Genomic DNA, 22,659 nt, shown 5'->3' on the forward strand with positions numbered 1-22,659 from the left:
AAGGAGCGTCCGTCAACACAGACTGAGTGAGTAAAAACGGAGGCCCCGGGGCCGATTTTATAGAAAAAAGGAGGCCCGCGGATAGTCCTGCCCGCACTCGAGGGCGGGCGTGCCTGCCCTCGAGGGGGCGGGCATGCCCGCCCTTGAGGGCGGGCGTGCCCGCCCTCCAGGGCGAGCTGGACCGCCCTTGAGGGTGGGCGCGCCCGCCCTGGGGGGGCGGGCGTGCCCACCCCTGAGGCCGGGCACATCGACCCGTGTGCTTTTTTTCTCGTTCCGGAGGCTTTTTCGGGAGTTCCGGGCCTCCAAAAAATATTCCGGGACCAGTTCCGCGATCCTCATAATTTTTCGGACATTTCAAGTATCATATTGGCATAGTTCTGGTGAACTTCCCGAATGGCCTTTGGTCCGGCCGGACTGTTCGCAGTTCGGGAAAACTGGCTTTTTGAGCCTCAAAAATTAGGTATTCACAGGCGACCGCAGCCGCTGTCGCCGGCGGCTGCCGCCGCCTTTAAGGGCGACCACCACCGCCGCGGCCGGGAAAACTGGCTTTTTTTTTTTTTTTTTTTTTTGGCCTCAAAATTTGGGTATTCACAGTGTCCAGCCCTAAGCACTCTACCTTACATATCACATCCCATTGGGTCCTATCCTAGGTCTCCTAGCATACCAACATTACCCTACCTCACACTGTCTCACATACCCTATGAAAACACCTTATATAGGATAGTCTAATCGTTTTGACTATGTCCTTTCACAGGTGCCCCTCCAAAGACCACTTGTACCCGAAACACCAACTGAGCTCTCACCCACAAGTCCAACAACCCCGACTGCACCAATGGCATCACTGTTTGACATCCAAAACCTCATTGAACAACTGGAAGCCAGAATGGAGGCTAGAATGAATGAGGAATTGGCTGCCCAGAGGATTGCCTTAATAGCTGAACTAGGTGGTGGTAATGGAAATGGGGCTTCCGCTGGGGGAAGTAGACCTGCTACCTCCAATCAGGGTCCTGCTGCTGAACCGACAAACCCTGCCTTTAACCTGGATGACACACCCTCTAGAACTGCTTCTGAGCTGGAAGCTCAGAAAATGAGAGAAAAGCTGGAACTGTTGGAAAGGTCTATTACTGCCCTTAAGACACACAAGGAAGTGGTGGACATGGACTCCTTGTCCTTGTTCCCCGAAGCAAGACTGCCGACCAAGTTCAAGATGCCTAACATGGACAAGTTCGACGGAACCACTTGTCCCAAAATGCACCTGAAAATGTATGTGGGTGCCCTCAACCCGTTTGGCCTGAACAGCGAGCTCCTTGCTCACTTGTTTCAGCAATCTTTGACGGGTGCTGCATTAAGATGGTTTGTAAGCTTGGATCGTTCCAAAATGAAGAATTGGGAGGACATATGCAATGCTTTCAACATGCAGTACCATTATAATATCGAAGTGGATGTTACCCGGAGGGAGCTGGAAACCACTAAACAAAAGAACAATGAGCCCTTCTCCTCGTTCCTTTCGAGGTGGAGAGCCAAAGCTGCTCAAATGATCAACCGCCCTCTGAACAGGAATAAGTTGACATAATAATCAAGAATTTACTGCTTGTCTACCAGTCACAGCTTCAAACACAGTACTTGCCTACGTTCCAATCGCTCATTGCAACTGCAACTAAGGTGGAAGACTTAATCCAGTTGGGTCAACTCAAAGAAGACTCATACAAGAAGCAGAATCATGCTGGACTTTGAAAAACCGTCTACAAGACCTAGTTGACAATGGGTCCATCATCCCCAAGAGCAAGCTGAACATCAACCAATCCCTTGCCTAACCATGGGATTAATGCAAAAAAAAATTGCTGAGCAAGAATCGTTCGATCCTTTCGAACTTTTCTTAGAAATGAATGAAGTTTGTGTCTGAGAAGGTTGAGATCAAACCTCCAAAAGAACAAAGGAATTGTTCAAGACCAACAACAACATGTCTGATCGATTGAAGCATCGAGAAGAACAAAGTCACTACAGTCAATCCAATCCTAGTCCATCATAGTCCACCTAGAGTCTATCTTTTAGGGTCTAGTTTTTTTTTTTTCTCTTTTCATTTTCATTTCCATTCAAGTTTTCATTCAATTCAAATTTGTAAATCTAAGTGTCTTTTGTACACAAATTTTGTCTTATCAATAAAAAGGGATCAGTTTACGTTCCAATCATGTTTCCCTATTCTTTCCTGTGAAAGCACAAAAAAAATCGAAAAAAAATAATAAATTAAAAAAAATGATGATAAAAAAAAGGAAAAAAAAAGATTGGCAAAGAAAAATGCATCCATCCTTTCATTTGCTCTGCATCAATCAAAGCTGGGGGCATCCTAAGAAGCACCATCAAAGGGGAAGTTTTGAAGGGTAATCATGGAAAGGATCCAGCAAAGGGTACGCAAGACTTCAGACAGTACCGTGGCAAAGCCGATTGAAGGGGTTAGGGCCAAAATGGTTTCTCCGAAAACCCAGGAATGGAAGATGCTCCGACAGAGAGGTGTCTGAATTTTGAGCTTAAAAGCGACAGAATAAAGAAGTTATGTTTGGAATTGGGTTGGGTCTGCACGAAGTCGCAATGCTATCCATACACTACTCAAGTCATCTCAGAATCAAGTTGCCTCGAAATTCTTTATGGAGAGGCTGCTTCTAAGCAAGCAAAAGGAAAAAACGGGACAAAAGGAACCCTTGGTAAAAAGGAAGCAAACAAGCAAAAGAAAAAAATGGGTCAAAAGGAACTTCTGCACAAAAGAAAGAAATCAAGGACAAAGCTACAAGGAAAGGGAAGAGTCTCCTCAAAATTCCTTATGGAGAGGAGAACCATTGAGGAAATAAGTTTCAAATTCAGAGGAAGATAAAGTTCAAGAAAAGGAATCAAATTAACCTCAAGAATTCAAACATGGCGAAGCCACAAACTCAAAGCATAAAAGCTTCTTCAACACTCAAGCCACTCAAGTTACCACCACAATATGGGTATTCAAAACTCTTTGTGATGAATACAAGTCATATTTCAGTCAACCAGTGGTGAAACCACTACAACAACAAAGTCAGATTCGCCTAGGGTCATCTCTATCATACGAGCTCGAGTCAATAAGTTGATTCAACATCATCAAAGTTGGGAAGGAATCCTGCAAAGACATCAAGCCGGGAAGGAATCCCGCGAAGAAATCAAGTCAGAAATGAATTCTGCATCAACATCAAATCGGGAATGAATCCCGTAAAGACATCAAGCCGGGAAGGAATCCCGCAAAGACATCAAGCCAAGAAGGAATCCCGCGAAGAAATCAAGTCAGAAATGAATTCTGCATCAACATCAAATCGGGAATGAATCCCGTAAAGACATTAAGCCGGGAAGGAATCCCGCAAAGACATTAAGCCGGGAAGGAATCCCGCAAAGACATCAAGACGGGAAGAAATCCCGCGAAGAAATCAAGTCAAAAATGAATTCTGCATCAACATCAAGTCGGTAAGGAATCCCGCAAAGACATCCAGCCAGGAAGGAATCCCGCAAAGACATCAAGCTGGGAAGGAATCCCGCGAAAAAATCAAGTCAGAAATGAATTCTGTATTAATATCAAGTCGGGAAGGAATCCCGAAGAAATCAAATCGGAAATGAATTCCACAATCAGCATTAAGTCGAAATTGAATTTCGCCCCAACAGCAAGTCGGAAATAAATTCCGCACCAAGACGGAAAGGGATTCCGCACTAACATCAAGACGGAGATGAATTTTGCACTAGCTGAACACGAAGTTCGCATCCCGGAAGGAACTACGAAAGACCTGATTCTCCCCATCCCCCGAAGAGTTCTTGGAGATACGTAGGCAGCCGCAAAGGCACGGTCACAAACACAAGTTTGCATCATAAAAAAGCATTTTCTCTTTGCCAATATAAAAAATAAAAAATAAATAAAAAAAAGAGAAGAAAAGAAAAATAAAAAGCTGGAGTTGAAAACCCGAAAGGGCGGCTTCAGGCAAGAATTGAGCCCGCTAGGCTGAAAACCCGAAAGGGCGGTCTAGGCAAAAGTTAGGGCAAAGAGCTTGCTAGAGTCGAAAACCCGAACGGGCGGCTACTAGGCAAAAGTTAAGGCAAAAAAAAAAAAAAAAGTGCTTTCATGAATTCTTTTAGAAAGTCCATTTTTGTAGGTTAAACAGCAAAGTATGTCCTTAAAAAAAAAAATCCCCTTCAAAGGTCTCCTTGGGAGTATATAAATCATTTTTCCAGGAATCACTGAGTTCCTTCGAGTCAAAATTCACTACAAGAAAAATTTGAGTCTCTAAATCGAGTCTCCAATGAGTCTCTAAAATCAAGTCTCCATCACTAGTGGTCATTCCACAACGAGTCACAAAAATCGAGTCATTCTCAAAAGTTCGTTTTGAAAGCATCACTCTTTGAGTCATTCCTCGAAAAAAAAAGAGAGAGGAAAATGTCAATTCAATCCCCGGGGTTTCCAAAACAACCCTAAAAAAAATGTCAAGCATAATCGTTGAGAGGTAATTCTTTAATACCTCGTCTCCACTCGGACCATCGTTTCTTCGATCCTTTCAGACGAGCGATGTCATCCACATCGTCCGTTTCCTCGAGTCATATAAGTGGCCTTGTTCTCTTTGATTCCTCAATCGATTGGACAAGTTTAACACCAATGTTTTGAAGTATTCCATGGTCAGCACCATTCTGGGGGCAAGAAGTGATAAGAACCTTCACCATTCTCCCATCACAGAAGTAATCACGGAATTTTTAGTCTTTCATTAAGAAGAAATTCTATTTCAGCATAATAAGGGCATCAATCCTCTCAAGCAGGGGGCAAAATCCTCCAAGTCGGATTCAGGGGCAAGTGTTATAAAAAAAAACATACACAACCCAGGGTGAAACCCAACCATCATCAATCTCTTTTACACAAACCCAGGGTAGAACCCGGTTAATGGTTAACCTTTTTTTTACATAAAACCTAGGGTGAAACCCTAACCAATAACCAACCATTTTTCATCCAAAGCCGAGCCATTTGATCATTTCGACTTTAGGTGGACCCTTGGTTCTCAAAGAAAAAAAAACAAAAATAAAACAAATCTCTTTTCAAGCCCTCATTAAGAGGCAAAACATCTTTTCAAGTCCTCTAAGAGGCAAAATCTCTTTTCAAGCCCTCATTAAGAGGCAAAAACATCTTTTCAAGTCTTCTAAGAGGCAAAATCTCTTTTCAAGCCCTCAAACATCTTTTCAAGTCCTCTAAGAGGCAAAATCTCTTTTCAAGCCCTCATTAAGAGGCAAAACATCTTCCCAAGTCCTCTAAGAGGCAAAACCTCTTTTCAAGCCCTCATTAAGAGGCAAAATCTCTTTTCAAGCCCTCATTAAGAGGCAAAACATCTTCCCAAGTCCTCTAAGAGGCAAAATCTCTTTTCAACCCCTCATTAAGGGGAAAACATCTTTTTCAAATCCTCTAAGAGGCAAAATTTCTTTTCAAGCCCTCATTAAGAGGCAAAAACATCTTTGAGTTGCAAACATAAATCCATGCATTTGATCATTTCATTTCAAAGAAAAAAAACAACGGCGGGATTTCCTCCTCTGCCCATCCTCAAAATTTGCTCCTTCAGACGGCCACTGGCTCTCATAAATCATTTTTATGATAGCCAGTGGGGGGCAACTGTGAATACTCAAATTTTTGAGGCTCAAAAAGCCAGTTTTCCCGGCCGCGGCAGTGGCGGCCGCCCTTAAAGGCGGCGCCGCCGGCGACAGCGGCTGCAGTCGCCTGTGAATACCCATTTTTTGAGGCTCACAAAGCCTGTTTTTCTTGGACTACAGACAGTCCGGCCGGACCGGAGGCCATTTTGGAAGTTCACCGAAAGTATGCCAATATGGTACTTAAAACGTTCGGGACGTTGCGAGGATCACGGAACTGGTCCCAGAATATTTTTTGGAGCTCCGAAACTCCCGGAAAAGCCTCCAGAGCGAAAAAGTCAGTAGAACCGCCGAAACAATCCGATTTTGACTATAAATTGGCCCCGAAGCCCTCAATTTTACACACTCAGTCTGTGTTGACGGATGCTCCTTCTCCCCTACGCTCCTTGCGATTCTTTACTGCTTTTCTGCATTTTAGTTTAGCTTTAATTGCTTTCTTGCTTTGTTAAGTGGTCATTAAAATCAAATTAATTAATTTTCCCTTAATGAGGAGCTTAACCTGGAGTTAAGAAGCGGTCGACGATTAAATCAGGTACATGAACTAAACTCTGCCTATTTAATTTTAGCACTTCATGCATGCTTCTCTTCTACTCCTAATAACTCTACAACTGCATAAATGCATCCATGTCATCATTAGGCAAACAAATTGCCTCAAGTAAATAAATTTAAGCTAAATGCCTGGTTAATTAATAATCGTGGTATTAAAGCCTAAATCCGACAATATTGGCTTAAAATACCTAGTTAATTAAATGGCTATGGTAGCCTTTATTTCGAACAATTCGGCTTAAGTCCAATTAATCAATAATTGTGACTAAAAGGCCTTAATTCAAACACGTTTTTCTTGGCAATAAAATTGCCTACATTACAATCCAGTTAATCAATTTTTGGCAAACACATTGCCTATAAACTAGATTAACTACTTTCAGCGACAAATCGCTTAAATCAATTCTTTGGCTAAAACCCTTCAAATTAATCAATCTTTTGGCTAAAAGCCTTAAAATCAATCCTTTTGGCGACAATCGCCTAAATAATCATCTTTTGGCAAACAGATTGCCTAAATCAACCTTTTTGGCTAAAAGCCTTCAAATTAATCAATTTTTTGGCTAAAAGCCTTAAAATCAAGCATTTTGGCGACAAACGCCCAATCAATCAATTTTCGGCAACAAATTGCCTAAATGATTAAAATTGCCATAAGATCGGCCCTTAATCAATCTTTTGGCTAAAAGCCATTAAAATCAACATTTTTGGCATCAAATGCCTAAAAATCAATCAAGTCTTTGGCAAAATGCCTAAACAAAATGCACAAAGCATACACACACCCATGCATAAAGCATACCCATTCAAAGCCCTCTAAAAGAGGCCTATCGAACTACGTTGACTTTGATCTTCCATTCAAACGGAAGTACGTAGGCACGTTTGGGATTTAACCTCGAGCGGCAAGTCAAAATCACATAAACACTTTCATTGGTCCAATTGCATCATTTACCCTGCAAAGCATTCATTGTTTTGGTTAGTTCATCAGCATGACATAGTCTCGGGATCCACCTCGGGTTCGTAGACCATGCCTTAACATTGGGTTAATTAATCTAGTAATTAGGTTAATTAAAATTGAAGTCACTTAGGGTTTTTTCCTAGTTTACCCTAAAATAATTAAACAAGGTGGCGACTCATACATTCACGTGCATTCCTGTCCTTTATCATTTGCATCATATGCCATGATCTTTGGGGTAGGGGTTCACAACTGGGGCAGTTCTGTATAAAAGGAGTTGGAATGGCCTGCACCTTAGGTGCGTTGATGAGGGAGAAGCTCAAGCCATCATGGATTCCTTACATAATGGGGAGTCTGGTCCGCACATGCACGGGATAGCTCTAGCTCGAAAAATTATGAACCTAGGTTATTACTGGTCAACTATGAATGCAGCTTGCGTGAGGCACGCGCAGAAGTGCCATGAGTGTCAAATTTTTGCTAAGCTACAAAAACGGCCTCCGGTCAATTTGAATCCTATTGCTTCACCATGGCCTTTCGCAACTTGGGGCATAGACGTGATCGAAAAGATCCACCCGAAGGCCTCCAATGGCCATCAATTCATCTTGGTTGCTGTTGATTATTTCACTAAGTGGATTGAGGCGGCTTCTTATTCGGTCTTGAATGCCAAGAAGGTAGCACAGTTCATTCGTACCAACATCCTTTGTCGGTATAGAATGCCATTCGAGATCGTAACTGATAATGGGTCTCATTTTCAGAGTCAATTCTCTGATTTGTTGAATGAGAAGAAGATTCAACATCATAAGTCCTCTCCCTATCGTCCACAAACAAATGGGGCTGTAGAGGCTGCAAACAAGGCTATAAAAGTCATTTTGCAGAAGACGGTGAGAAAGCATAAAGCTTGGCATGAACAGTTGCCAAATGCCCTATGGGGATATAGGACTTCAATTAGAACACCTACTGGGGCAACCCCATATTCCCTAGTGCATGGTATGGAAGCAGTGTTGCCTATCGAGCTGGAAGATCAGTCGGCAAGAATCATCCGGGAAAGCCAGATCAGCGAAGCAGATTGGGCTGAGAATTATCATTTGCAACTCTTGGGTATGGATGAAAGCGATTGCGAGCAATCCACCAAACTCAAGTCTACCAGAGAAGGATGGCACGACACTTTAATAAGAAGGTCAAAGACCGAAAACTGGAAGAAGGTTGCTTGGTTTTGAAGGAGATTAGACAACCGGTCATAGACCCGCGTGGGAAGTTCCGTCCTCATTGGGCTGGACCCTATGTGTTAAAGAAGATATTGTCTGGCGGAGCCGTCATCTTGACTGATTTAGATGGTTTGGAATTCACGAATCCATGTAATTTGGATCAGTTGAAAAGATATTTTGTATGATAAGCATTGCATAATGTAAAAAGAGCTACATTAGACCTGATTCTCCTCGGAAAAAAGAAATTATATATCGGAGATATGTAGGCAGCCCTCATTGGGCGCGGTCTAAACATTAATAAAAAAAAATCATTTCATAATTTCATTCTTCTTTGCCAAATAAAAAAGAAAAAAAGAGAAGAAAAAAAAACCCGCTAAGTCGAAAACCCAAAAGGGCGGCTTAGGCAAAAGTCGGGGCCCGCTAAGCTGAAAACCCACAAAGGGCGGCTTAGGCAAAAATGGGTAAGCTCGCTAAGTTGAAAACCCGAAAGGGCGGCTTAGGCAAAAATTAAAGCTTAAATAAATAAAGTTGGAAAATGCTTGGAAAGCCTAAAAGCCAATTGACATTCTCAATTTAAGCAATAAAGTCAAACTATCTGGAGTCAAGCATAAAGCGAAAGAGTCCAAACAAAATAAACAAGTCTAAGTCTAAGTCCAAAGAGTCCGAAAAAAAAAAAAACATACATCCAAAATCCAAAGTCCAAGTGCCAAATAAAAGTCAAAATAAAAGAAAAACAGCAAAAAGCCTATAAAAGTCTAGGTATCCCGTCGCCTTCGTGGAGCAACGTCCTCTGAGTCATCCCTAGCTGGTAAACTCTGTCCAATCTCGCCTATCCGAGGAGCCAACACAATCTCCTCACCAGTCCCAACCTCATCATCAGCGTCAGCCTGAACCCAACCTTCAAGTGTACTCAGCAGTGCGGTCCTCCTTGGTCTCTCAACCGGCCAGACAGTGGCAATGAACCAGGTTCAATACTCAGGAGAAGTCTGAACACTGGCAGGATTAGGTAAAGGCCTAACCATATGATGATCTCTAACCTAAGCCCTAAGGACAGCTCGGGTAACACCCGGAGTGATGGCTGAATCAGCTGAAAAGTCATCCATAATCGGAACAGTCTGATCTATCCCCATCTGCCTCAAGACGCGCGAAGCGCAGTACCAAGTACAGTGTGTAAGGCCTAAAAGGTAAACCCTAGTATGGCGGAAGCTGACCTGGATAAAGTGGGTGATGTTGTACCAAGAGATGAACCACAGTATCTCATTTGGGCCCAACTCAATCAGCCATGAAGTCCAAGCATCAGTAGATGGGTGTGTGATCAGGATCCTCCGCATACGATACTGAGTGGGGCTATAGGGCAAGAGAGTGGGAGTAGCAACCACTTGGAGGTGGTCCTTCAACCAAACCTGAGTAATGGATCCTTTCTATTTCAAAGGAATGAAAAAAAAAAAAAAACATTTTCTTTTTTTTACAGAATAATTTCTTCTTCAAAATACTTTTCCAAAAATAAAAAATAAAAAATAAAAAAAACATTTTCTTTTTTTTACAGAATAATTTCTTCTTCAAAATACTTTTCCAAAAAAAAAAAAAAAAAAAGAAAAAGAGAGAAGTGGAAAATTGAGAGAAGAAACTCTGTTCTTTCTTGATTGAAGTAAATAAACATGCATACAATGAATTGTTTAGTACTAACCCAGTGCAGGTACAGTCAAAGTTCAGTATAGAAGCACAGGCAAAAAAAAGTACAGAAAAAGCAGGAAAAATCTAGCAGCCACGGCATCAGCGGCGGGGCCTCCTCCCCCTCTGATCATCAAAAGCCCTCAGAGTCCAGGACGAAGATAGTTCTTGCTGCATCCCGAGCATCAGCTCCATCATCTGATTGACCAAACCGGGGGGAACCTGGAAATCACAAAAAATATTAAGTCAATATCAAATCTCTTATGAATCCTTTTTGTGAGAGATTTATCGGCCTATACCTCAGTAATGTCCTCGGGAGGAAGATCCAGGTGATCCACATTCTCCAGGGAGACCTCCAGAAAAACTAGAGTGCCGTCAGGAGTATAGTAAGAAATGCTGTATGGAAGGCGTAGGTGGGCCAGGCCTGGGTGAAGTGACCCGATAGCCTCTGAAATGGCTCAGGGAACCTGGAAGGACCTGGCATCCGACTAGGCCTAGTTTGAGATGGGCCCTCAACCGGAGTGGAAGAAGAAGGAAGGATTAGTCTGGGGCCTCCTCCTTGGAGTCCTGGACGAGGGGCCTGAAGCCAGAGAAGAACGTGTGATAGGAGGCTGGGAAGGTGCCTGAAAATCATCAAACCGAGATCCGATAGGCTGCATCAGAAACGTCTTGCAAAACTCATCATAATCTCCTCCCAGTATAAACTCCACATGCGGGAAGCCCTCAATATGAGCATCGGTAAGCGTCATCTATTTTCCCGCTCGCATGTCCTCCGGAGGGGGGAAAGGGACGGAGCGGCAGCCTCTGATCTGAAAATCCACTCTCTCACCTAGATAATAGCGTTGCAAGACGGGGTGTGACAAGATGAACCTCCTCCGAGACAAGGCCTCCGATCGTCGGAAATGAGGGTCAGCCTCAATCCAACCTTGAAGACGGACATTCATCGCCCCCGCCTCAACCTATGAAAGAAGCAAACGCGTTAATAAATCCTTTTTATTTTCGCATACCTAAACAAAAAATTTTTACAAGGCAATTACCTGCCCCACAGTGCAAGTATCGAAGAAGGTCCGCAGGTCCCTTAACGACTTCCTGTATAGAGCTGTTTGAAGGTTCATTCGGTACCACCTCCAAGCCAGAGGTACCAGCCCTAGATCAGCATGAATCAGCTCTGGGCGAGTGTAAGGAAAATACTCAAATGCCCAAGTCTGCAACACAGAAGCAAGAATCAATGGAAAAAATCAGGATAAACAAAAAAAAACATAAAAAGAGGAATGTTCTTTACATTACCTCCCAAAAGTAGTAGGTCCCACTGAGTTTACAGTGGCCCCGGCTCAAATCACACATGTCATCATACATGCGACTCAGAATAGCGCCGGCCCAGTCGTACTCCTCAAGATGGGCCAGGTTTTCCAAACTCTTCAAGATAGAAGGATTAAACTTCTCTTTCCTGTTGGACCAGAAGGTCGAAGCAAACAGCAGCAACAAGGTGAATCTGGCCACCTGAGTAGCCGTCAGCTCCCCCCGCCTGTATCTAGCATAAATGCCAGGGGCTTGGAGGGATAACCAGCGTCTGGAAACGCTCAAAGCCGGAGTAGCGGAGCCTGGCCCAACAATCCGAGGCAGGTCTATCCCGATCAGCTCCACCATCCGATCGGGAGAAACCTCAGTCCTCCAGTCATCATACAGCTCGATCGGCCGAATGCCAAAAGGAATCCTAGAGATCACCGAAAAATCAGTGGGGGTCATCGTCATCTCACCCCAAGGAAAATGGAAAGTGTTAGTGGTGTCTCACCATCGCTCAACCAACGCGCCTAGTAACTCTTTGTAATTGTGCCGAGCCATCTCTAAATATCTCAAAAAATCCAGGTGAGAGGGACTGATAATGGCTTCGACTGGGTTGTTGTGGTCGAGTATCTCGACCAGGATTTCAGCAGTCGAAGTCTCGCCTACGTCCAATCTAATGTGTGGATCCTAAAAGGTAAAGCAGTCTAAGAGTTATTCCTTGGTTCCTTACTAAGGGTAATATTTTAATTCTATTCTAGCATGCATACTAATAAAACAGTAAGTGCAGAACCATAAATTTCTTTTGGCCTCGGAGGCCCGAAATTTCACAACTTGGCTTAAGGCCCGAAATTTCACAATTTGGCCTAAGGCCCAAAATATATATATAATTAAAATAAGAGTAAAAGGGAGCTGACCTGGGCGTAGACACCGGTTACGGAGGCATGGGTATCAACGTCCGCCGTAACATTGACTTCGTCAAGAGAAATCCCCAGAGACCCCAAAAAATCCTCGTCGCTAAGATCTGAGGAAGCCATTGAGGTAGGAAGCTTTGAAGCTTTGGAAGTTGAGAGAATTTTGAGAGAGCTCCTTGATTTGGAGAGGTTAGAATGAATGAAAAGTGAGAATCTTGGCTATTTATAGGGAAAAGGGCCAAAAGGCGGGTCTTCTAGACGCGTCTACTTTTCGCCTTCAAAATTTGGTTTTCAGACAACCACCAACGCCCATAAATCATTTTTATGGCAGCCGGTTGGGGGCAACTGTGAATACTCAAATTTTGAGGCTCAAAAAGCCAGTTTTCCCGGACCGCAAACATCCCGGCCGGACCGGAGGTCATTTTGAAACTTTGCCGAAAGGAGGCCAATATGGTACTTAAAACGTCCGGGACGTCGCGAGGATCGTGGAACTGGTCCCAGAATATTTTTTGGAGGACCGAAACTCCCGAAAAGCCTCCGAAACAAAAAAACTGGTAGACCGCCCGGGCCGGCGGTCCGAACCGTCGGTCAGGCGGTCACGACCGCCCTCCAGCCCGAATTTCCCTATAAAAGCAGCCCCGGTGCTCCGTTTCGACTCACTCAGTCTGTGTTGACGGATGCTCCTTCTCCCCTACGCTCCTTGCGATTCTTTACTGCTTTTCTGCATTTTAGTTTAGCTTTATTGCTTTCTTGCTTTGTTAAGTGGTCACTAAATTTAAATTAATTAATATTCCCTTAACGAGGAGCTTAACCTGGAGTTAAGAAGTGGTCATCGATTAAATCAGGTACATAAACTAAACTCTGCCTATTTAATTTTAGCACTTCATGCATGCTTCTCTTCTACTCCTAATAATTCTACAACTGCATAAAAGCATTCACGTCATAATTAGGCAAATAAACTGCCTCAATTAAATAATTTTAGGCTAGAATGCCTGGTTAATTAATAATCATGGTATTAAACCCTAAATCCGACAATTAGCCTAAATCAATATTTTGGCTTTAAAGCCTTAAAATAATCAATTTTTGGCAACAATTACCCCAATCAAATACTTCCTTTTGGCAATAATAAGCCCAATCAAACACTTCCTTTTGGCAACAAATGCCTAATCAAATCAATCAATGTTTTGGCAAAATGCCTAAAAAAATGCACGAAGCATACACACACTCATGCATAAAGCATACCCATTCAAAGCCCTCTAAAAGAGGCCTATCGAACTACGTTGACTTTGATCTTCCATTCAAACGGAAGTACGTAGGCACGTTTGGGATTTAACCCCGAGCGGCAAGTCGAATCACATAAACATTTTCATTAGTCCAATTACTTCATCTTCCTTGCAAAGCATTCATTTTTTATTGGTTAGTTTATCAGCATGACATAGTCGCGGGATCCACCTCGAGTTCGTAGACCATGCCTTAAACATTGGAATAATTAGCCTAGACTTAGGTTGATTAAAATTGGACTCACTTAGGGTTTTTCCTAGTTTACCCTAAAATAATTAAACAAGGTGGCGACTCTACATTCACGTGCATTTCTACCCTTAGTCACATGCATTCGTATGCTTCGATATTTTGGGGAGGGGTTCACACGGTGGAGCATCGTCAGACGAAGCTTCATCATCATCATCCTCCTCTTCATCTGAGAAGTCTAAGGGAATCCCCTCAACCTCCAGTCTGGTGTGGAGCCTGTCATTCTCCATCTGGAGATGAGAAACAGTAATGGCTTGGCGGGTCTGATGTCTCCGTAGCCTGCCAATCTCTAACTCCTGTGAAATAAAAAAGGGAAGAAGGGTAAGAGAAGTACACAAAGCAAGAAAGCAAAAAGCAAAGAGTAAAAGAACCATACCATCTCGCGGTGCTCCGGGTTCAGTCTGGCAACATAGGTTCGAGCAAAGCAGAACCTCTGATAAAGCTCCTGATACCTCTGAGCAGGCACCTGCAAGTGAAGAAAGGCACTCAATGAAGAATCCTCCAGGTAAAGATTTCTAACTTAGTAAATTCATTTTTATACTTACATGTGTGGCATGCTCAGGATCCAGCTGTAGCTGTGGCGGAACCTGCCTGAGATTAGCAGGAATAGCAAGGGTCGGCCCAAGCCCATCAAGAGCCCATCAAGAACCCATCAAAGCCCAAGTCGGCTTATTTAGGCAATTTAGAGTCGATGTGCGGCTCGTCTACTTTAATAATTCCATCTACTCGCTACAGAGGGGGCAAAATCATCAAATTTACCAAAATACCCTCAGGTAAGTTTGCTTTCAACACCGCATCAGGAAGAGTATACCTGAAAATTTAGGACTAGGAAAATTTAACAAAATTTTTGCTAAAATTTTTGCAATGAATAAAAAATAAATAATAATAAAAATAATGAAATAATAGATAAATAAATAAAAATAAGATTTTCAAGGTTTGCTTAAAAGATAATATTTTTGGTCTCGGGACGGAATTCCAGACTGGGGGCAAAAATAAAATCTTTTGCCCTGATGCAAAATTTCAAATTTCAAAGTTTATGATTATTAATGCATGGGGACATGTGACGCTCCAACATTTAACAAAGGCGAGATCTGTTTGTACACAGAAATTGCTCTTTTCTCTTGAAAATATTTTCAGGCCAACCGGTGATGGTTTCTCGAAGCCGTTTGGTCCCACCAAGCAGTGATGGTGTATTGCGAAGCTGTTTGGATCCTTTTCTCGAATAGTGATGATGCATTACGAAACTGATCGAGTCAATCCTTAATCGAGGCAGTGATGGTGTATTACGAAGTTGACTCTAATCCTGATTAGTGATGGTGTATTACGAAGCTGATCAGGACAATCTCAACACCAATTAGTGATGATGCATTACTAAACTGATTGGTCAATAGAACCTTGGACGTGACCAGATGACTGCTCACGCTTAGAATGCTGATGTAGTCCGACTGGAGCATTTAAGTCAACTCAACCAAACCCTCTAAAGCTGATCAGAATGAGCTGAGGAGGTGAACAACAAAGCCGATCAAACTGAGCTTTGGACATAACCAAAATCCTTCAAGCCAATTAGACCGAGCTTCGGAGGTGACTTCAAAGCCAATTAGACCGAGCTTTGGAGATGATTACAGATCCGAATGGAGCTAACAAAGCTGATCAGACTAAGCTTTGGACGTGACCAGATGATCAAGACAACTACTTCATTCAACCCAAGATTGAAGGCGCGTCAGTGAACCACTTTAACATTAATTGTTTACACGATTAATGATAAAGTGGGGGGGCAAACTGTTGACGCGTGTCTTTATGCCCCCGCCTGATCCGATGAGGATACGAGGATGCAGAATGAAGGGTTAATGCTATCTAGAAGTCTTTTAATCCAAGGATTTAAATTAAACCAATTTTAAGTTTCTGGTTGGGTTAGAGTTGCGTCACGCAGCTAAGCAGGCGCGTGACGGCATTGTTAGCTGCGTCACACAGCTCTAATCCAAATACAATTCGGATTTGTATGACGTCACCAAAAATGATGACATAACGGTTTTTTATTCTGTCTAAGCGACACGTGGCTGTTGTCCAGAAAGGAAGCTGCGTCACGCATCTACCAGATTCGTCACCTAGCCATAAGCTGCGTGACGCAGCTACCCTCTGCTGTCCTACATCTATAAATTGATATTTTTCTCTCATTTGAAGGGGCTTTTTGAAAAACTCACTTTCGGCTATATTTTTCTCCAAAGACTCTTCTGAGTTCATTTGAAGAAAAATTGCCATTAGATATCAATTTAGGTAAAAACAAAATCATAAAAAAGAAAAAATCAAGAGAGAAAAGAATAAGTGTTCGAACCCTTGGTGATAAAGCTTCTGGGAGGCCTTAACTATCATTTGTTAAGGCATTTAAGCCACTTACAATCCTCAATCTGAGGATTAGGTAACTCCTTTACCCTTCTTTGTATTTTTATTTACTTTTGTGGTTTTAGTAGTTTAGGCTTCTTTAAACTGTATTATGTTCATCTTTGGTCATTTTAGGTTTTCTTAAAGCATATTTAGATAAAAAATGACCTAAACAAATCATTTAAAAAATAAGCTTGGGCCAGAGCAGTTGCATCACGCAACCAACGGATCCGTAACGGATCTGGAAGATGCATGATGAATCTGTTCATATCCAAAATTTTATTTCCATACCTAGTGTTCTATTTTCCAGATTGTGGATTTAAAATAAGTTTCTAATGGATCTGGAGTTTTAGGGACAGTTCCGTGACGGAACTATTAGATCCGTCACGGAACAAGAAGATCCGTGACGCAGCTGTTCTAAGATTCCAGAAATAATTTTTTGTTTTTTTTTTAAAAAATAATAAATTTTGCACAAAATAAAGTTTAATTTCTCCAATAAATCCGAAGATGTCCAATTATGAACAGATTGCAATTTAATTAAGTTTAGAGTACTAAAATGTAATTTTGCGTATTTACTTGTACGAATTTTACAATTTTAGGTTGAATGAAAAATGAAATTAAATTTATGGGTTTGTTAGTAATTTGCATGTTTAGGATTAAATTAAAAAATAAAATGTGATTTAGGTGCTAAATAATAATTATGTATGATTTTGGTTTTTGGTTTTTAGGTTTAATTTTGAATCGGGTAAGATGTATTTTAGGTTCGGTTTGTTGCCTGCCTTGAACCATAAGGCAAGAGTGAGTCTTTTATTTATTCGATTTAATCGCTTTGGTTTGAATGATTATAAATGCGATAATTGGATTTGATTGGGGCGATTAAGTAATTTTCCATATAAGAACTCGGTCCGATTCATTTGGGTTGGGTTTAAGTAAATAAATAATTTGGCTTTTCTAATTAAAATAAATTAGAAATCATAGGTTAAAAGAGGCCAGTTTTTCCGGGCGTCGACTTCCAACGGACCGGCGTACTCAATTCCCTTACCCAGAATCGCATTGGTGCGCCTGACCAGTCTTTTTTAATAATTTGGCCTTAAATAAAATTGGGTTTAAAATGGAGTCACTTTTTTTATAAAATAAAATTGAAAACGGTCCCATTGCGGAAATAATAGGTGGCGACTCAAAAACTGTTTATAAGACCGATTTATCGGCATCGTATCCAATAAAATGTTTTATCACCACTTTTCATAATAAGATTACTTTCCACATCAAAATAAAATAAACAACATAAAAATAATAAATAAAAAGGATGTTTTCGAGCCACCTGGGGGCCCGGTACGAAAACAATACCCTAACATAGTCCTACTTAATGAGAGGAATAGATCCCACTGTAGACACTTAAATTTTGCCCTAAAAGGCTGAGTGATGATACACCGATTTTTCCATAAATTTCGCCCTGGTTTTTGCACCGATGGTCCGCAGCTAAGATTGTCGATGTGTTTAACCACTTTTACCTTTTTGGTTTACCAACCGTTTCGCGACGAGACCAGGCCTGGGAAGAGCGTCGGGCCCACCCGACACACTTCCTAGTGCACTATCTCGTTTTGTATGCCACCTGGTTCGATTTTATAAAAGTGGGATCAATCCCATTGCGAGGCCCAAAATGGCATTTTTGCCACGTCAGCCCTAAAATGGAGCCACCCACCCTCATTCACTACAAAAAAATGCCGATTTGCGACCGATTTTTGCGACCGACTACAATCGGTCGCAATTTTGCGACCGATTTGCGACCTATGGACAAACAGTCGCTAATTGTAGCGCTAAAAATTCCCGCGAGTTTATTTTTTAGTTTGCGACCGATTTGCGACCGATTTGCAACCTATTTTGCGACCGATTTGCTACTACGTGTTATTCCGTCGCAAAATTGCGCGCTTCAAATTTAGGAGTAAATTTTGCGACCTATTTGCGACCGATTTGCGACCGATTATTTGCGACCGACGTTTTCAGTCGCAAATCGGTCGCAATTTTATTGCTAAGTAAAACGACGTCGCAGAGTTAAAATTTGCGACCGATATTAATGAAATTTGCGACCGACCAGTGGGTCGCAAATTTTAGGGCTTTAAATGCCAGATGCCTTCCTTCTTCTTTCTTCTTCTTTCTTTCTTCTCCTCCTCTCCTCTCTTTCGTTCGCAGCGCCGCTCCAGCCCCTCATGACGCAGCTCCAGCTCGCCTGACTCCGCTCCAGCCCCTGTTGACGCCACTCCAGCCCCTCCGGTCACTCCATTGCTATTTGGACACAAGTTGAGGTATTTTGCGATTTTTTTTTTTTTTGCGATTTATTTATGTGTATTTGGACATAATTTTTGGTATATTTGTTTGTGTATTTGATAGTTAGATTAGGAATTAGGTACTGTTATTATTATTATTATTATTATTAATTATTATTATTATTATTATTATTATTATTGTTATTTTTATTATTAATATTGTTACTTTTATTATTATTATTATTATTATTGTTACTTTTATTATTATTATTATTATTATTATTATTATTATTATTATTATTATTACATAAGAGAGACATTACTATCAGATGGTTTTTGTATTGAGAAAAAGGAAACTCATTTTTTGGCAATGTAAGAAGTGAGCAAAACCTGGTGCCAGTAGGTGAGGTTCTTGATCTTGTCTTAATTTTATATCTTATTTCTTATATAGTTCAATATTTTATGGACTTTTAGATGATGTTTCTTTTTAATTATTATTATTTTGTTTTTTTTTCTTTCTCTCTAATGTTGTCTCTATACTGTTTCTTACCACCTACTTTTTGTTTTAATATGAAAATACATGTAGATTTCTGTTAACTTCAATGGCGAGATCTTTGAAAGTCCAAGTTACTATCCAAGTTACTGCACTACATTGAGACAAGCAGAACATGCAGCAAGAGTTCTTGTAAGCTTTTTTTTTTTTTTTATGGGGAATTCTTTTCTTTTTTTTATTAATGAATATTAAAGAATACCCATTTATTTATTTCTCATTTTGGAAATTAATGATCTAATGAAGGATGAAACTGAAATTTACAAGAGCCTTCTTCAAGAATGGTCATCAATCAAATTCAAGATAATAAGGGAAGATTCAAGTTCCAATGGAAGAGCATAAAAATGATGAGGAAGAATGGCTAATGGGTATCAAGAAAGCAATTGTTTTTGATTTTGATTTTAGAACTTTTTAGTTTTCCAGTTGTTTTTTGACATTTGTTCAGTATAATAATAATTATATTTTTATATTGTTTTTGAATTGCGTTTGTGATATATATATGTCAATTTTCACAGGTGTGAAAAAATTATGGTTCTGTAATAATATTTATTTTTTTTTAATTTTTTCAATTTTGCGACCAATTTGCAACAAATTTGCGATCAAAAATAAAAACTTTAAATTTACAGTTTGCGACCGAATTTCACTATTGCGACAGACTGATTTTGCGACCAATTTGCGACAGCGTTTCCAAAGGAAAATGCGACCAAATTTTGCGACCGATTTGAAAAAATTAGCGACCGATTTTTCGATCGCTAATTTGCGACCGACGAAAAAATCGGTCGCAAATTTTTTTGCGACCAGCATTTTTACGACCGACGAACGTCGGTCGCAAATCGGTCGCTAATGTTATTTAGCGACCGATTTTGTGGCATTTTGCGACCGATTGGTCGGTCGCAAAATGCCGTTTTTTTTGTAGTGATTTGCTTATAAATAGGCATTGAGGGGTGTGTTAAAGGGGGATTCTTTTGGAAACAAGGGGAAATACTTATGTTTAACCTTGGATTTGAGTTGAGAACTTATTGTTAATCAATCAAAAACCCTTGTAGAAAATGTAGAATCCTAAAAACATAAACTCTAATCTTGAATCTCAGATTTTTGGATCAAGGACCAAGTGTTGGGTTTCTCTTCATTGACTTTTGAGCAAATCATCAAAGAAATCATAAAAGGTAGTTCGTAAGAGCCTTTAAACGCTTTCTTCATCTTTTTTATTGCTTTTTCGGTGTTTAAAACACCATTTCTAGGTCTGGTTATGAGGAAAACTTAGGATCAACCAAATAGGGATTTCTGCACCTTTTTGGCGCGAGGCCAGCAGTAGTGGTGTGCGCTACTTCCCCGTGGCCCATGCCACGAGTGCCCAGAATCCTCTTGTTTTTACTCAACAAACATCCCGATTTGGTGATCCTGTGACCAAGCTCCGACCTAAAATGGTTCGTGATGCGTATTAGGTCGTATATGGATCAAATAAATAAATAAAACATGATTGAGAGTAATGATTGGTGGATTTGTTCATCCTTCTAGGATGAACATCAAGATCATGAGCTCAAATCTTATTAAAACCTATAAATTTCTCCTCCCTCATCTTCTTTGGATGGTTTATTTCATGTTGTATGTTTGACATGTTTTCCAAAATGCATAAAAGGTTTGACATCTCAATTTTAGTTAATTGCATTATTAAAGTATTGTGAATGAATGGACAACTAGGAGGCCGGCTTAGCCGAGCGATATAGGTGTCTAACACATTCCCATTTCGTACCTAACTCCCAGACCCTATCTCTAGTTTAAAACCGGATTAGTTGATTTCAAAGAATCAGTTGATTTGAGAATTTTCCCTAATAAGGGTGGCGACTCCAAAATAAAACTCTTATCAAAGTAAGACAACCTTTTTCCGAGGATTAAATAAGTTTAATAAAAAGAAAACCGTTTTATTAAATCAAATAAATCAAGCCCGTTCAATTCGATTCTTTCAAATCTTTTGGGAAAAATTCGACATCCTCAGCCTGGTGACTCCATTGGGGATCGAACCTATGACTTTTTGGTTTTCGATTTTGGATTCGAATAACAGAGTTGACTCTGAAAGTTGTCCACTTATTCACAATCTTTAATAATGTTATTAACTTCAATTTGAGTTTACTTTTATGGGTCCTGTATATGTATGGCACAACCTAAGAGGGGGGGGGTGAATTGGGTTTTCTGATACGGATCCACTATCACCAACCACCTATGGAGATCAAGGGAACAAGGACTACAACAATGGCAATCCATTAGTACTTCCTAGTGGACCAATTACAAGGAGCCGTGCAAAGAAGTATGGAGCAACCATGTCCTTATACATTCAAGAACAAGTCACACAAGAGCTCCATGACCTTGCTTTCAACAAGTGCTATGAAGAACTTGAAGGGACTCCTATTTTTATCACATTGATGGAAGCACATGTTGAGATGGAATCTGAAATTCTAGCCATGGCACGCCCCAGACCGTGATATGTTAGCACGCCCATGCAAGGTGGCACGCCCTAGGCCGTGCAAGCCTCTGCCTCTCGTGAGGAAACACTTGATTTGAAGCACGCCCGTGCCAACTAGCACGTCCCAAACCGTGCAAGCCTCTGCCTCTCGCGAGACAACACTTGATTTGAAGCACGCCCGTGCCAACTAGCACGCCCCAGACCATGCAAGTCTCTGCCTCTCGCGAGGACACTTTTAATTTGAAGCACGCCCATGCGGCTTGGCACGCCCCAGACCGTGCTCGCCCCTGCCTCTCATTAAACTAGTTAGTTTATTTTGAGTTTTTGCAATGTTAATGGGTTGGGCCTCCTATAATACGGACACCCTTGATTATTTTAGCCTTATTTTGTTTAGATTTAGTCAATCTTTAGTTGATTTGGATTAGATATCCAAATCCTTAAGTTGTTAAGATTTGTTAGTCAACTCCTTAGCTGGTTTAGATTTGCTAAATCCTTATCCTTAGCTGATTTAGACTAACTAATCTAAATCCTTTAAGGATCTGGACCTCTTAGAATTAGTATAAATAGCTTGTTATATTGTAATTATTAATTATTCAATCAATTAATCAAAGAGAATTTCTTCTTTCATGCTTAGGCGTGTTCTTGCTTTAGAGGGTGTGAGATTGCATTCTTCTACTTGCATCAAGAATCAAGGTAAACTTATCAATTCATTGTGGCGTTTATCTTATTCTTTTACTCTATTATATGGGTCCCGAATATATATGGCACAACCCAAGAGGGGGGGTGAATTGAGTTTTCTAAAAACTGAAATAAATTTTAGAAATTCTAAACAAAAATTAGAATTCTAAGTGCAGCGGAAAACACACAGAACTTTGTGAGAATAGAATATGGATTAGAATCACCTCACAATGTTCTAATTACAAAAGATAGAAAGTCTGTGAAAAGTGCAGCTATTGATTAGAACAGCTTTACACTGACTTATACACTATCAGAGTTTCTTTATGAAGGAAAGCTATTGAAATTAGAACTTCCTCATAAAGTTTGAGAATTCAAATAAAGCTATGTGAAAGATAGTTATTAAATTCAGAACCTCTTTATAGAGCCTTAATCAAATATTAGAATGACTTTATGATGGAAAGCTATCAGGATTAGAACATCCTCATAAAGTTTAGAACATTAACTAGAAACCCAATTAGTGAAATATATTGTGAATAGAACAACAGTTAGAACATGGTATAT

This window comes from Jatropha curcas, chromosome 1, assembly GCF_041381405.1.
Source record: "Jatropha curcas cultivar XTBG-Jc1 chromosome 1, XTBG_Jcur_1.0, whole genome shotgun sequence".
In the NCBI taxonomy this organism is placed as follows: Eukaryota; Viridiplantae; Streptophyta; class Magnoliopsida; order Malpighiales; family Euphorbiaceae; genus Jatropha; species Jatropha curcas.